Here is a 13,110-nt window from a genome sequence, read left to right on the forward strand (position 1 = left end):
CGGCACGAGCCCCGCCCCCTGACGACGTCGCCTAGGAGGGCCGGCGAATGCGGCCGAGCGCGCTCGGCTCTTTCCGCCGCTGCGTGGCAACTAAAGAGAAGAATGCTGGCCAGCCTTCAGGTCTTTAACTTTCACCTCAACAAGACCCACGAAAACCTTAGGAGTTGGAGAATATTTATGATGAGCCTTGGCTGAAAGACAGGATAAGGCCCGAGTAATTGGGAAAGTCCTGTTGTTTCCTTAGCCAGCATTGAGAATGTATCAATTGTGAGTTGGATGTGGTGGTACATGCCCAGAATTTTAGCCCCTAGAAGATGGATCAGAAGGACCAGTTGTCCAAGGTCAGCCTTGGCTATTTAGTAAGTTGGAGGCCAGCTGGGGTTGCACACATACATACATACATACATGCATGCATACATACCAACCAGAACAATTAATAAATTGTTAATAATTTATTGTAAACAAACAATAAATTAGAACAATGCCCAGAGGAGTCCCAAGTTTTCTTAAGAATGTATATGTTAGAGCCAGTTAAATGCTCTTAATAAAGTTTTATTTAAAAGGTTACAGTTTTGTGGATTTTGCCAGCCTGGACTACATAATGAGCTCAAGGCCTAGTCCCAGAGAGCAATAGCTCTCTTTAAAGACATCGAAAAGAAAAATGGGTAGTGGCCTATCTCAATGAGTCTTTTAGTTTTTGAGCTGCTATAGCAAAATACCAATGACTCATTATTTTATACCCAAGAGAAAGTTGTTTCCTACAGTTCTGGAGGCTGAGAACTCTATTAAGTAGTGGATCTGTTTGTGCTAAGGATTCTGTCTGAGCTTCCAGCAGGAGACCTTAGGAGGGGAAAAGAATGCATAAGATAAGGGTTCCCTTGTAAACATCTTAAGAACACTAGGCCAAAAAAACCCCAACCAAACAAAACACACACACACAAAACACACTAGTTGCATTTTTTTTTAAACCAAAGCCCCAGGGCTTACTCTCTTTCCCAAAGGGCCCACCTTTTAATGCTGAAACATTGCATATTAGGTCCAATTCATGAAGTTTAGAGGAAGGGTTCTTCTGGAGGTTCAAAGGCAGTAAGGATTCCACTCTACCTCTCTGTATGTGTGTGTATGTGTAGGTTTTTTTGAGACAGTTTCTCTCTGCAGCCCTGGACAGCTCTGTGGTCTATCATGGAACTAGCTTTGTAGTCCAGTTTGATCTGGAATTCAGAGATCTGCCTGCCTCTGCCTCCCAAATGCTGGGATTAAAGGCGTACACCATCACCATCGTAGCCTCATTCTTTCTTTTTATGTGTGTGTGTGGTGCTGGGGATGTAACCCAAGGTCTTTTTTTTTTTTTTTTTTTTTTTCTGAGACAGGGTTTCTCTGTGTAGCTGTCCTGGAACTCACTTTGTAGATCAGGCTGGCTTCGAACTCAGAAATCCGCCTGCCTCTGCCTTCCAAGTGCTGGGATTAAAGGCATGTGCCACCACTGCCCGGCATAAACCAAGGTCTTGAGCAAGTGCCCTGGCCCGTACCACCTTCTTATGAGAGTTGAGTGTAGTTTCCCTCCAGGCTCCAGAGCACCCTCATCTTCATGACATCTGCAGACATTCCATCCTGTGTTTCAAGATAGACAGGAGTTTGAGGGTAACACCACCATCAGACTTTCAGTACCTTAGCTGGCTGTCAGTCACTTTAGCAATATTCTGTCTTGCTGAGAAATTCCCCTTGAGAGAGGCACAGTCCCCTGATCTGCCTTTCAGCAGTGAACCCATGCCAGGCCCAGCACCTGGAACACAGGGTGAGGGGACATTTGGCTAGCATCATGAATCAGTAAATAAATACAACAATCTTGTCTGGCCTCCATAGTAATGTAAAACAGCTTTCTAGAGAATTTTAAATGACAGGATTTTGCACACCTTCAACCCAGAGTAAGCCACTTTCATCACAGCTCTCTCTGGTCATTGAATCTGGAGAACTCTAACTTCCAAAAACTACCTTTTGTTTCAGTCTGAAACTGTTCTTTTCTGAACAATGCAAACAGCCTTTCCCCTAAAGATAAATGACCAGATATCTAATTCTTCATCTGAAATGGAGGCTGGGAGATCTAATACCATCCCAGGTTAATTTTAAGTGTATTCAGAACAAAAGAAGGCTCTCAGCCCGGCCATGGTACTTTAATCTCAGCACTTGGGAGGCAGAGGCAGGCAGATTTCTGAGTTCAAGGCCAGCTTGGTCTACAAAGTGAGTTCCAGGACAGCCAGGGCTACACAGAGAAACCCTGTCTCGAAAAACCAAACCAACCAACCAAACAAACAAACAAAAAAGAAGGCTCTCCTGTGCTTCAGGAAGAAACTAACAGAATCTTTTACTAAGGGAAAGGCTCTTCTGTGTGCAAAAAGCACACACAAGTATGAGATGCAAGGATCTGGGACCATCCTGTTCAAATGGCAGAGCAAGAGCTGTTGATGGTACCAGGTTGAAAGGCACAGGACTTCCTTCCCAGAAATTTGTTTGAATTGCACAGGATCACAGAACAGTGACAAGGTGGTAACACGGGCTGATCCCTGAGAGCTGGGACCAGTAACCAGTCCAAAGTCAAGGCCAAATCTAGAGCAAATGTAAATGTAAACATCATAAGAGAAGGCTTTTGTGGACCACTGCAGCACAGAGAAGCCCTGGCCAGCTCATCTGTACCGATCAGGTTAGGGAGTTTTTAGAGTTAGGGAAAAGGCGGTCCTTCTCAAGACAGTATTTCTGGAAGCTCTGGTGCAGAGAAGGAGAGCTGAGATAGCACCCAGAAGGTTTGAGTAGGAGGCTGGCCAAGGCCACAGACACCAGGAAGAGAGGCGAACTTAACTAAAAGGTCGACTAGCAAACACATTCTCATTCCTCCCTGAAGACAAAAGAAGTCAGCTCATGAAGGAGGCAAGGAAAAGACCATAAAGGGCCTGTGTGTAGCCACATCACAGAAAGCAAGAGCGCTTCAGAGAACCTAATTTGAAGCACATAAGGAAGGGGGCTGTCTTTGCAAGCAGCCATATCCTGAACGCAAAAGGTAGGACATTTTCTGGACCTTCCCCGTGGTTTGGGGGCACCCGGCTTGGATATAAGTCCACTCTGCCAACAGGAAGGCACTGGAAGGACAGCTGAATAGCGTTCTTTTCCACATTCTCCGACCCTCTCTATAGAGATTTTCCTTCCCTCTGGAGACCTGCTTTCACCATTCCTTGTAAAGTCGCTTCCTTAGTAACTTTCTCCTGTGTTGGTTTACTAATGGTGTCTTTGCTTCTCCAGGGCATTTGGACAATCACCTTGCTGGATGAGAAATTCTTGATTAGGGAGTTTTCCCATTTCAAAACTTTGAATGCCGATGAGTGATCGGCAGTCCCCTGTGTTGCCTTTTCTTCTTGCTCAATGGGCAAAATCATCCCCACCGTCAGGTCCTCCAAGAGTATCTCTTTTTGCTGTTCTGTAGTTTAGAATATGCCCACTGATTCATGTTAGATGAGTGCTTCCCGTGTGCCAGGCGTAGGTCTGACAGGGATTTCCCAGGGAAGGACAGATACGGGGGCTGTCCCTCTTTCAATTCTCAGTCAGAGAGGGGGATATTACTGAAGTGATTGACAGCCAGCTGTGGTTCTAGGGACTCTGATGTGAATACCACCCTCATATTTCTGTTTTTTTTTTTTTTAATTCTTACTCTTCTTTCTAAGACAAAGTCTCACTCTGTAGCCCAGTCAGATCTTGGACTCCCAGAGATTCACCTGCCTCTCCTTAGAATCAGGGTTAAAGGATTCTGCAGTCTGATAAGATAGAGGGGGAGCCTCAATGAAGGGTTTAGAATATGTCTTACTGTTCATGGTTTCCTAGGAAACTAGGTTTGTAGCTGGAAAGGGGGCCTCATGAAAATGATAACTTTACTGGAATTTTTCCCTTTATTTTATTTAGCATGTACACGTGTGTATGCACATGCACACACACACACACACACACACACACACGTGTGCCTGCCATGGTACATGTATGGCAGGCAGTCAGAGGGAACTTGTGGGAGTGCCATTCTTCTTTGGCTGTATGAAGGAGAGCCCAGGTTATAGGGCTGGGGACGAGCACCTTTTGCCCACTGAGCCGTCTTGCTAGCTGGCCCATGTTGGAATTCAGTTTCTCCGCTTCAGCCAGGCTCCTTCCCCCATCTCCATTTGATTTCCTTCCCACCCTGCCTTCCTTCTGGACTCTGTCTTAGTCTCTCTCAGGGTCTAGGTTTTCCTGGAAACTCCTCCTTCCATAGCTCCTGGCCCTGGCATGTCTTTACCTGTAGTCCCATTATTTCGCAGAAGCTCACTGGGGTGATGTGGAAGTGTGTGCTATACTCAGGTTTCCTTGTAGGCATGAGCCTGTGCCCCTGGGCTGTGTCCTTCACAAGTGTCTCTCAGGCTGAGGCAACCATGAGAGGACTTTTCTTCTGTCTTTATAGTGAGAAACCGTAAAAGTCCCAGAAGGAAAAAACAAACAAACAAACAAAAAAAAAACAAGCAAATGTGCGCCACACCAACAGGGCACCCAGGAGTTTTTAACTCAATTTAATCTGTGCCTCGTCTCCAGCAGCCATCAAAGTCTTTCCACCTATCACGGGCTTCAGCCTCAAGCAAAGTAGTCTGCATTCTCTACCTAACCCTCCAACACCCGTGGCTTCAGCCGTCTCAAGGTCCACCGCAGTCTAAGCACATTCTACCGAAAATTCAGAAGCAAATGGGTCTCAGGCTGGAACCAGCACAGTGCTGTGAGGAGCAGGATAAGGTCTTGTACTTCACCCTCCCTGCATGCAAATCATCTTTTTGTTCAGGGGACCCATACAGCAGAAGCCGCCTACCCCAACTACTTAGTAGCCATCTTGGTTAAACCCTCTAGAGGTATGCACTATGTATAGGAAAGCATAGTATATATAGGAGTGTTGTAGTGTGGTTTGATGAATCATTTGGAGCATTTGGTGTGAGTCCTTGTAGATATGACGTGGCTGCTGTTATGTTGAAGGGCCTCTTCCATTTTCAAGGTGTCGTGTGTGGTTCATCCAGTGACCACAGTCCTGTGATGGAGCTAAGAAAACTCACTGATTTTCTGTTTCTTCAGCTTGTTCTTATTGTATCGAGGAGAGACATTCTAAGGTCTGCGTGAGTTTTGTTGTTTGTTTTACATTTAGACAAACAAGGAAATATGCCCTTTCCTTCCCCCAAAAAGTTGCTTTTGGTCATGGTGTCTCTTCACAGCAATAGTCACCCTAACTAGGACAGTAAGCTACTCATTACTATAGCAAGTACCGGAGATAATCAATTTACAGAGAAAATATTTATGTTAGAGGTTGCAGCCATAATTCATGATCCTGTTTGCTCTGGTAAAATGGGATTGGCACACATATCCCATTGGCAGAGCACATGATAGAAAAACAACACAACATAGGACCATGAAGTGAAGGTGAAGAAGAGCAGGTGCAGGAATCTCCCCCACCCCCAGGTACACCGCCGTGGTCTTCAGGCTTCTCCTAGACTCCCTCTCCTAACACTTCCACCATCTTTCAGGTGCATCAGTCTGGGGAGCAAGCCGTCAACAGAAGGGCCCTTAGAGGACATCTACATCGTGAGGCAGGGGCATGGCGCTAAGGTAGGACACACTGAAAGTGAGTCAGCCAGGTTGGTCTTCAGATCAGAGAAACACATAGCTTACTTTTATTTAAAAAAAAAAAACACTTTAAAATATCCACATTTTTATACATAAAGTCTCTTGTCATATTTTTATTTTTAGCAACGACAAAAAACAAACAAACAAAAAACCTCCTGATGAGAAAATGTACATGAGGCAGAAAGAAGGGATGAGTGTGATTAATTACCTAGATTTTCCCTGGGCCACTGCACTACTACACAAGTGCTTACTGCCCTCTGAAATTGTATGGCATTTAACAAGTCCTCCTGAGATTGCCAAGTGATCGCCCCTCAAAAAGTCTATGCCGCAGCCATCTAAAACTCAGACCCAGGTTTTATTTCATTTCTCTTTTGAAATCAAACAGAGTATTTTGGCACTCATCGGCCTGGAGTAAGGATAAAATAAACTGGGAATGGATTTTTTTTTTCTTCCTAGCTCACCATCCAAAAGTCTGTAGTAGGAAGAAATACAAGCCACTTCCTATTCCGACTTCGGAATTGAAAGTCACCATGAAGTGGTCATTTTTTTTTTACACATGAAGTGGACCAGGTATTCAGGCAGGTCACAGTTCGAGGGGCTGCCCTCTGCCCTACAGTGTCTGGGGCTGAGTTGAGAAGACCAGATGGCAGAAGTCAGAAGAGGCAATGTGCCTGCTTGGCCAGCTGATGATGCTTGCTGAAGGGTTCTTCTGTCACATGTCTAGCAGCCCACACTGTCTAAACTCTCAGCTGTGTCTACCAGCTGTACCTACCTACCTTTAACTCTTTATTGATTGGTTTATTCTTATTTTATGGGTATGAGTGTCTCCTTCCATATGTATGTGAACATCACATACTGTTCTATAGGCCAAACGTGTTGGGCTGGGAACATAGTTGTGAGCTACCATATGAGTTCTGGGAATTAAACCCAGGACTCTAGAAGAGTAGCCAGTGTTCTTAACAACTCAGTTGCTTATCTATCTATCTATCATCTACATGTTTGAGACTTGATGTCACTGTGGAGCCCTGAATGGCACCCAGACTGGACTCACACTTGCTCTGTAGGCTGCCCTCAAAAGTGCGATTGCCCTGCATTTTCCTCTCAAGCACATGACAGGCAGGCACTTTAGTTAAGATGACAGACAAGCACTGCAGTGTCCATTCTGTTATTCTGAGCGAGATGCTATACCTCTGTAGCCTTTAATTTCCTCAACTGCAAGACTGAGGGCTGCTGTGCTGGGTGGGGTCCCCACGGCTTTCCCAGAACTATGATTTGCTTTCTTCCTGCAAGTACGCCAATCAGAACATTAGCAATTCCAGACTGGGTTTAGCATGAGCATTCATTTGAGAAGATGTTTTTGTGGCACACACAGCAGTCTAGGACAGAGTGAAGTAGAAACACGTACAGTCTCGATCCTTCAATTCAGTTCTATCTCATTAGTATTAAAACTGTCATTTATCAGAGCGCTGCTGCTGTTTTTGGTCTCCTTTGCTGTCCATGCTCACAGTTTTCACCTTGCATGGCGGCGGTATTCTGACAACATCTTGCTGTTGTGACCCTGGCTGGTCATGAACAACCCTTAGTTAGGGTTTCTGTTGCTATGACAAAAACACCACAATCAAAAAATAAGCTGGGAAGAAGATGGCTTGTTTAGCTCACACTTCCATATTGCTCTTCCTTAATGAAAGATGTTGGTACAAGAACTCCAACAGGGTCAGAACCTAGCGGTAGGGTGATGCAGGAGCCGTAGAGGGTGCTGCTTACTGGTTTGCTTCACATGACTTATTCAGCCTGCTTCCTTATAAATCCCAGGACCACCAGCTCAGGGGGATCTCATGAAGGCATTTTCTCAATTGAGGGTCCTTCCTCTCTGATGACTCTAGCTTGTGCCAAGTTGACACACAACCAGCCAGTACGGAGACATTGACATGAGCTCCTTCAGCTCTCTGTGAAAAAGGCCTCCTACTGTGCCCACTAGAATACTTGAGAGTCAAGCATGATGGTTCATATATGTAAGCCTAGCATTTGATAGGCTGAGTTAAGGGGATGACGTATTTAAGACCAGCCTGAGACATAATAAAATCTTGTCTCCTGTTACTGAGGCTATGGAGCGCTCCCAAAAAGGGACCTAGCATGACACACTCCAGAAGACCCAACAAGCAGCTGAAAGAGTCAGAGGCAGTTATTTGTACCCAACCAATGGACATAAGCAGGTGACCCCGTTGTTGAATTAGGGAAAGACTGAAAGAAGCTGAGGAGAAGGGCGATCCTGTAGGAGGACCAGCAGTCTCAATTACTCTGGACACTGGAGATCTCTCAGACACTGGACTACCAAACAGACAGCATACACCAACTGATATGAGGCCACCAACACACATATAGCAGAGGACTGCCGGGTCCGTGTTCAGTCAGAGATGATGCACCTAACCCTCAAGAGACTGGAGGACCCAGGGAGTTTAGAGGTCAGGTGGGGGTTGGGGGGTGGGGACATCCACATGGAGACAGGGGTGTGCGGAGGAGATATGAAATGTGGAGCAGTAGGAGAGTGGGGGGGGGAGATAAAATCTGAGTGTAAAAATTAGTTAATTAATTAATTAAAAAAATAAAATAAAATCTTGTCTCAAAAGAAACAAAGAAACAAACACATATTCAGCAAAGGAGGAGGGCTCAGGATATAAGGTTTAAGGTATCGGAAAGAAAGTTGCTGTGGTTAGCAGGCCCAAGCATCAACGTGAAGTACACTTTTAGTCCCAGCACGTGGGAGGCCATGATGGCTTGAATAGTCTTAGCCCAAGGAATGGCACTATTAGGAGTTATGGCCTTGTTGGAGTAGGTGTGACCTTGCTGGAGGACGTATGTCACTGTGGGGGTGAGCTTTGGGACCATCCCCCTGGCCAAGTGGGAGCAGTCGTCACCTATTCGCCTTCAGAACAAGATTCAGAACTCGCAGCTCCTCCTGTGCCATGCTTGCCTTGAACCAGCCATGCTCCTACCTTGATGATAATGGACTAAACCTCTGAACCCGTAAGCCAGACCCAATTAAATGTTGTCCTTTATAAGAGTTGCCTTGGTAATGGTGTCTGTTCATGGCAATAGAAACCCTAACTAACCCTAAGGTACCACTGACCTATTTGTTTCCTTTACTTTACGGGGCTAGCTAGGGCAAGAAGCTGGTGGCTTTGGACCTCTTGTCTAGGAGGGTCCACTGCTAAGTCACAGAATGACTGCTTGAACCCAAGACACTGACTCCTGAGCCCACACCCATCCACTGGCCATAAACATGTAAGGTTTTCATGTTTTCTTTCTATCCATTTAGCAAAGAAGCCTTGGTATCGCCTCTTTCTGTAATACTGCCCCTTGCTTCAGTGACCACTGCTGCCCTGGGACGTCACACTGTGTACAGAGCCCACTGCAAAATGAAAATGTGGGGTTCTTATTGCAAACAAACAAACAAACAAACAAAACAAAACAACAACACAAAACAAACTGAAGTCCTGTTGGAGACACTAGCATTTAAAGCTTTTTGCTGCTTCAGTGGATGCTCCCTTAGCTGGAAGTGAGAGTTGGTTTGCTACAGAAAACTGTAAGAGTCTGTGATTAGCCGAAGAATGATGCTCCAAACTAAAATAGTATGTAAACACAAAGAATATTTTATTCTGCAGAAGTCCAGCATACTGGGATCTCCCCATTACCAAGACAGAGAGACAACCAAATGAGCTCACAGGCTAGATTTAATGCAGTTAGGGGACCAGGCTAGGTGACCTTTTATTTTTATCTGATTTGTTTGTTTGTTTGTTTTGTTTTTCGAGACAGGGTTTCTCTGTGTAGCCCTAGCTATCCTGGAACTCACTTTGTAGACCAGGCTGGTCTCAAACTCAGAAATCCACCTGCCTCTGCCTCCCAAGTGCTGGGATTAAAGGCGTGCGCCACCACCACCCGGCTAGGTGATCTTTATCTTACTCCATCTCTAAGGGCATCCATCACCATGGCGTGGGGGCTGGAAATCGTTACTGAGGAAGTCCAGGATAGGTGGCCTTTATCTTACTCCATCTCTAGAGACATTCCATTACGGGGCTTGGGGGCTGGAATCTGTTACTGTGGAGGTCTGGAAACTTGTTGACCCCATTGTCCTTGCTTCAGGCTAGGTGGCTGAGCACTTTCTAGTTTCTGACTAGCTGCCTGAAGCCTGGGGGTTTTTAGCTGACTTGCCTGGGCTTGCCCAGTTCTTAGGCCTAGTCTCCTAGACTGCCAATTTGAAACCTGTCATGGAGTCAGCCTGTTTCAATACTACATTTCCTTTGGCAGGCAGCTACTTCCAGGCAAGCACAACCACTCTGAGGCGCTGGGGGCTCCTTGCTGGGCGACTCTGAACTTGGCTGAAGGGAGGAGGCAAAGTCGGGCAGGTGATCGAGGTGTAGCAACTCCCTGGGATCCATCTAGGTATCCGCAAGGGGGCTTGACTATAGATACATGAAGGGATCAGGGGAGTAGGTGAAGGTGCCGCTCTGTCGGGAGCTGAGGTCCAAGTCGTCATACTCCCCTAACAAGACACACATTCACAGATTAAAAACAATGTCAGAATGTGGTGACACGTGCCTTTAGTTGCAGTAGGCAGGGGTGGAATGTAAGTTCATGGTCGGCATGTTCTACAAAAGAAATTCCAGGAAAGCCAGGGCTTACACAGAGAAACCCTGTCTTGATCCTCCCTTCACCGACCCCACACCCTTCCTCCTGCCTCCCACCCCCACCCGCGGGAAAAGAACATGGGCAGAAGGGGAATTCATGCAGCACGTGTGTGTGAGACAGAGTCTCACTCTGCAGCCTTGGCTGGCCTGGAATTCACTATGTTGAATTCACAGGAATCAGCCTGACTCTGCCTCCTGAGTGCTGTAGTTAAAGGAGCATGCCACTAAGCCTGGATGAGCGCATGCGCTTTAAGACAAGTGCGGGCCATAAAGACACGGGGTTCCATGGGCCTGCCCCTGTCCCCACTCGCCCTGACCCCACCTCGTACCGTCCCTTCCCGCCCCCACCCCGGTCACGCACCCTCCAACCCCCGCCCAGCTGCACCAACTGTGTCTGATGGCATTGCGGAGCAACCACTATGTGAACACACAATTGCTGCTGTGACCCTGAGATCTGATTACAAGTGTGAGTGTGTGTACGAAGCATGTCCTACGAAGCGTTTTGAGCTGTGTCTTTGGTACTTTCAGCCAATGTCTGTACTCACAGGTGGCCCTCTGCCTACTTGCTCTTTCTTCAGACTGATTTTTCTCATTGATATCTTTCCATGATCTTGCTTTCCATCCTAGCTTGGGACATTATTATTCCGTACTCATGAAATCTCAGTAATGGGTTGCTCTTCCTTTAATCCAAGGTTTTCTTTCTTTTTTTTTTTTTTTTTTTTTTTTTTTTTTTTTTTTTTTTGGTTTTTCGAGACAGGGTTTCTCTGTGCAGCCCTGGCTGTCCTGGAACTCACTCTGTAGACCAGGCAGGTCTCAAACTCAGAAATCCGCCTGCCTCTGCCTCCCAAGTGCTGGGATTAAAGGCTTGCACCACCACACCCGACTCTAATCCAAGGTTTTCTACTGAGGCCCCAGTGGTCTCATTCGGAATCTGTATCCATACTCCACTATCCTTCCAGAATGACCTCCTTCCCTCAACAAGAGCCCTGTCCTACAAGCATGCTAAACTCCCAGGTCAGCTCTTTTACTCCCCAGTCTCTCTTGCAGTATGAGGGCTCAGCCACCCACAAAGGTAGTGGTTTGGTAACTTGCCTTTATTGCCTGTTTGGTCTTCCATGACAACATTCTATTTCCCTACCAGACTTCTAAACAGCTTATCATTGAACCTGAGTCTTCTGGCCTTGTTTTGTGTACTTATGCACTTCATGACTAAGTTCAAATGTGCTCCTACACAGTGGAGATGTGGGTAGCACAATCTCCACATAGATATACCTTAGAGTGAGTTGAGAGAATGGCAAGTTAGAAGCCAGTCTGGCATCTAGAAGGAGCTGTTGTCTCAGGGAATCAAACACTAAAGATCTGCCTTTGTAAACACCTGCTACTGGGATCTCTGTGTGAATGAAGATCCTTTCCTGGTCTAACACAACTTCATCAAGCTTCCTATCTTTCATACTGGGGACTCGATATGGTGGCCTTTGTGTTACTTTTAGCATTGTCCAATGCTGACAAGTCAACTTAGTCCCCAGAACCCTACCCTTCATTATCTGATCACCTTGTTGGAGTAGGTGTGGCCTTGTGGATGTGGGCTTTAAGACCCTCATCCTAGCTGCTTGGAAGCCTGTATTCTGCTAGCAGCCTTCAGATGTAGAACTCTCAGCTCTGCCTGCACCATGCCTGCCTGGATGCTGCCCTGCTTCCCCCTTGATGATAATGGACTGAACCTCTGAGCCTGTAAGCCAGCCTCAATTAAATGTTGTCCCTTTATAAGACTTGCCTTGGCCCTGGGGTCTGTTCACAGCAGTAAAACCCTAACTTAGACAGTATCTGAGGAGTATGGTCCTCCTGTGGACCATAGCCCAGGTAGTATCAGCCTGTGTTCAGCAAGAATCCTGTTATCTAACTGCAGTCCCCCTGCCTCTCAAGCCTCCTCTTGACCATTTTCTTCCTACTAACTTCTACTCCTCTCCCAAGCTATGCATCTCTTCGCTCTTCCCTGAAACACGGATCTGCCAAATGTGGTGGCTTATGCCTTTCACCCAGGAACTTGGGAGGTGAAGGCAGACAGATCTTTATGAGTTTGAAGCAGATGAGTCTCTACAGTGAGATCTAGGCTAGCCAGGGCTACACAGCGAGACCCTGCCTCAGAAAGTACTCTAAGTGGTTTGCTTCACTGTTCCTGGGGGTTGGGAAGTCCAAAGTCAAAGGACCATCAGATGCAGTGTGTGTTGAGAACAAGCTCCAGGCACCACAAATGTTGATTTCAGGCTGTGTCCTCATGTGGCAAAGGGGTGTGTCCCTGACGTACCTCGATCATAATGCCCTCCATGTTTTAGAAAGATTTACCACAGAGTCTTCTATGTTCTCCCCATTCCATCTTCTTTACTCAAGGTCCCCCCACTTTTCCTTGCTGCCTCTGAAGTTGAGCCCCACCTCTCTCCCTGTTGCAAACCTCACTGCTCGGAGTCCCTACACCCATCACAATACTATCAGGATGCCTGCCTTACTCTTCTTGAGCAAGTGAATGGTATTTTTCTTTTCCTTTCAGTAGATGTATAATGTATTAGAACCCAACATGGAACAAACAGGTTGTGCTCAGCGTTCACTGCAGCACAATCTTGAGCACATGAACCAAGGCTGAGGCTAATCTGTCTCACATGTGACCAAATAGACAAATAAAGGAAAAGAAGAGAACCACAAAAACAACAAAGATAGAGCCTACTTTTGGCCGAAAGCCACCACTGTTCACCACAAGTGA

Source organism: Mus musculus, chromosome 8 (genome assembly GCF_000001635.26).
Source record: "Mus musculus strain C57BL/6J chromosome 8, GRCm38.p6 C57BL/6J".
NCBI lineage: Eukaryota > Metazoa > Chordata > Mammalia > Rodentia > Muridae > Mus > Mus musculus.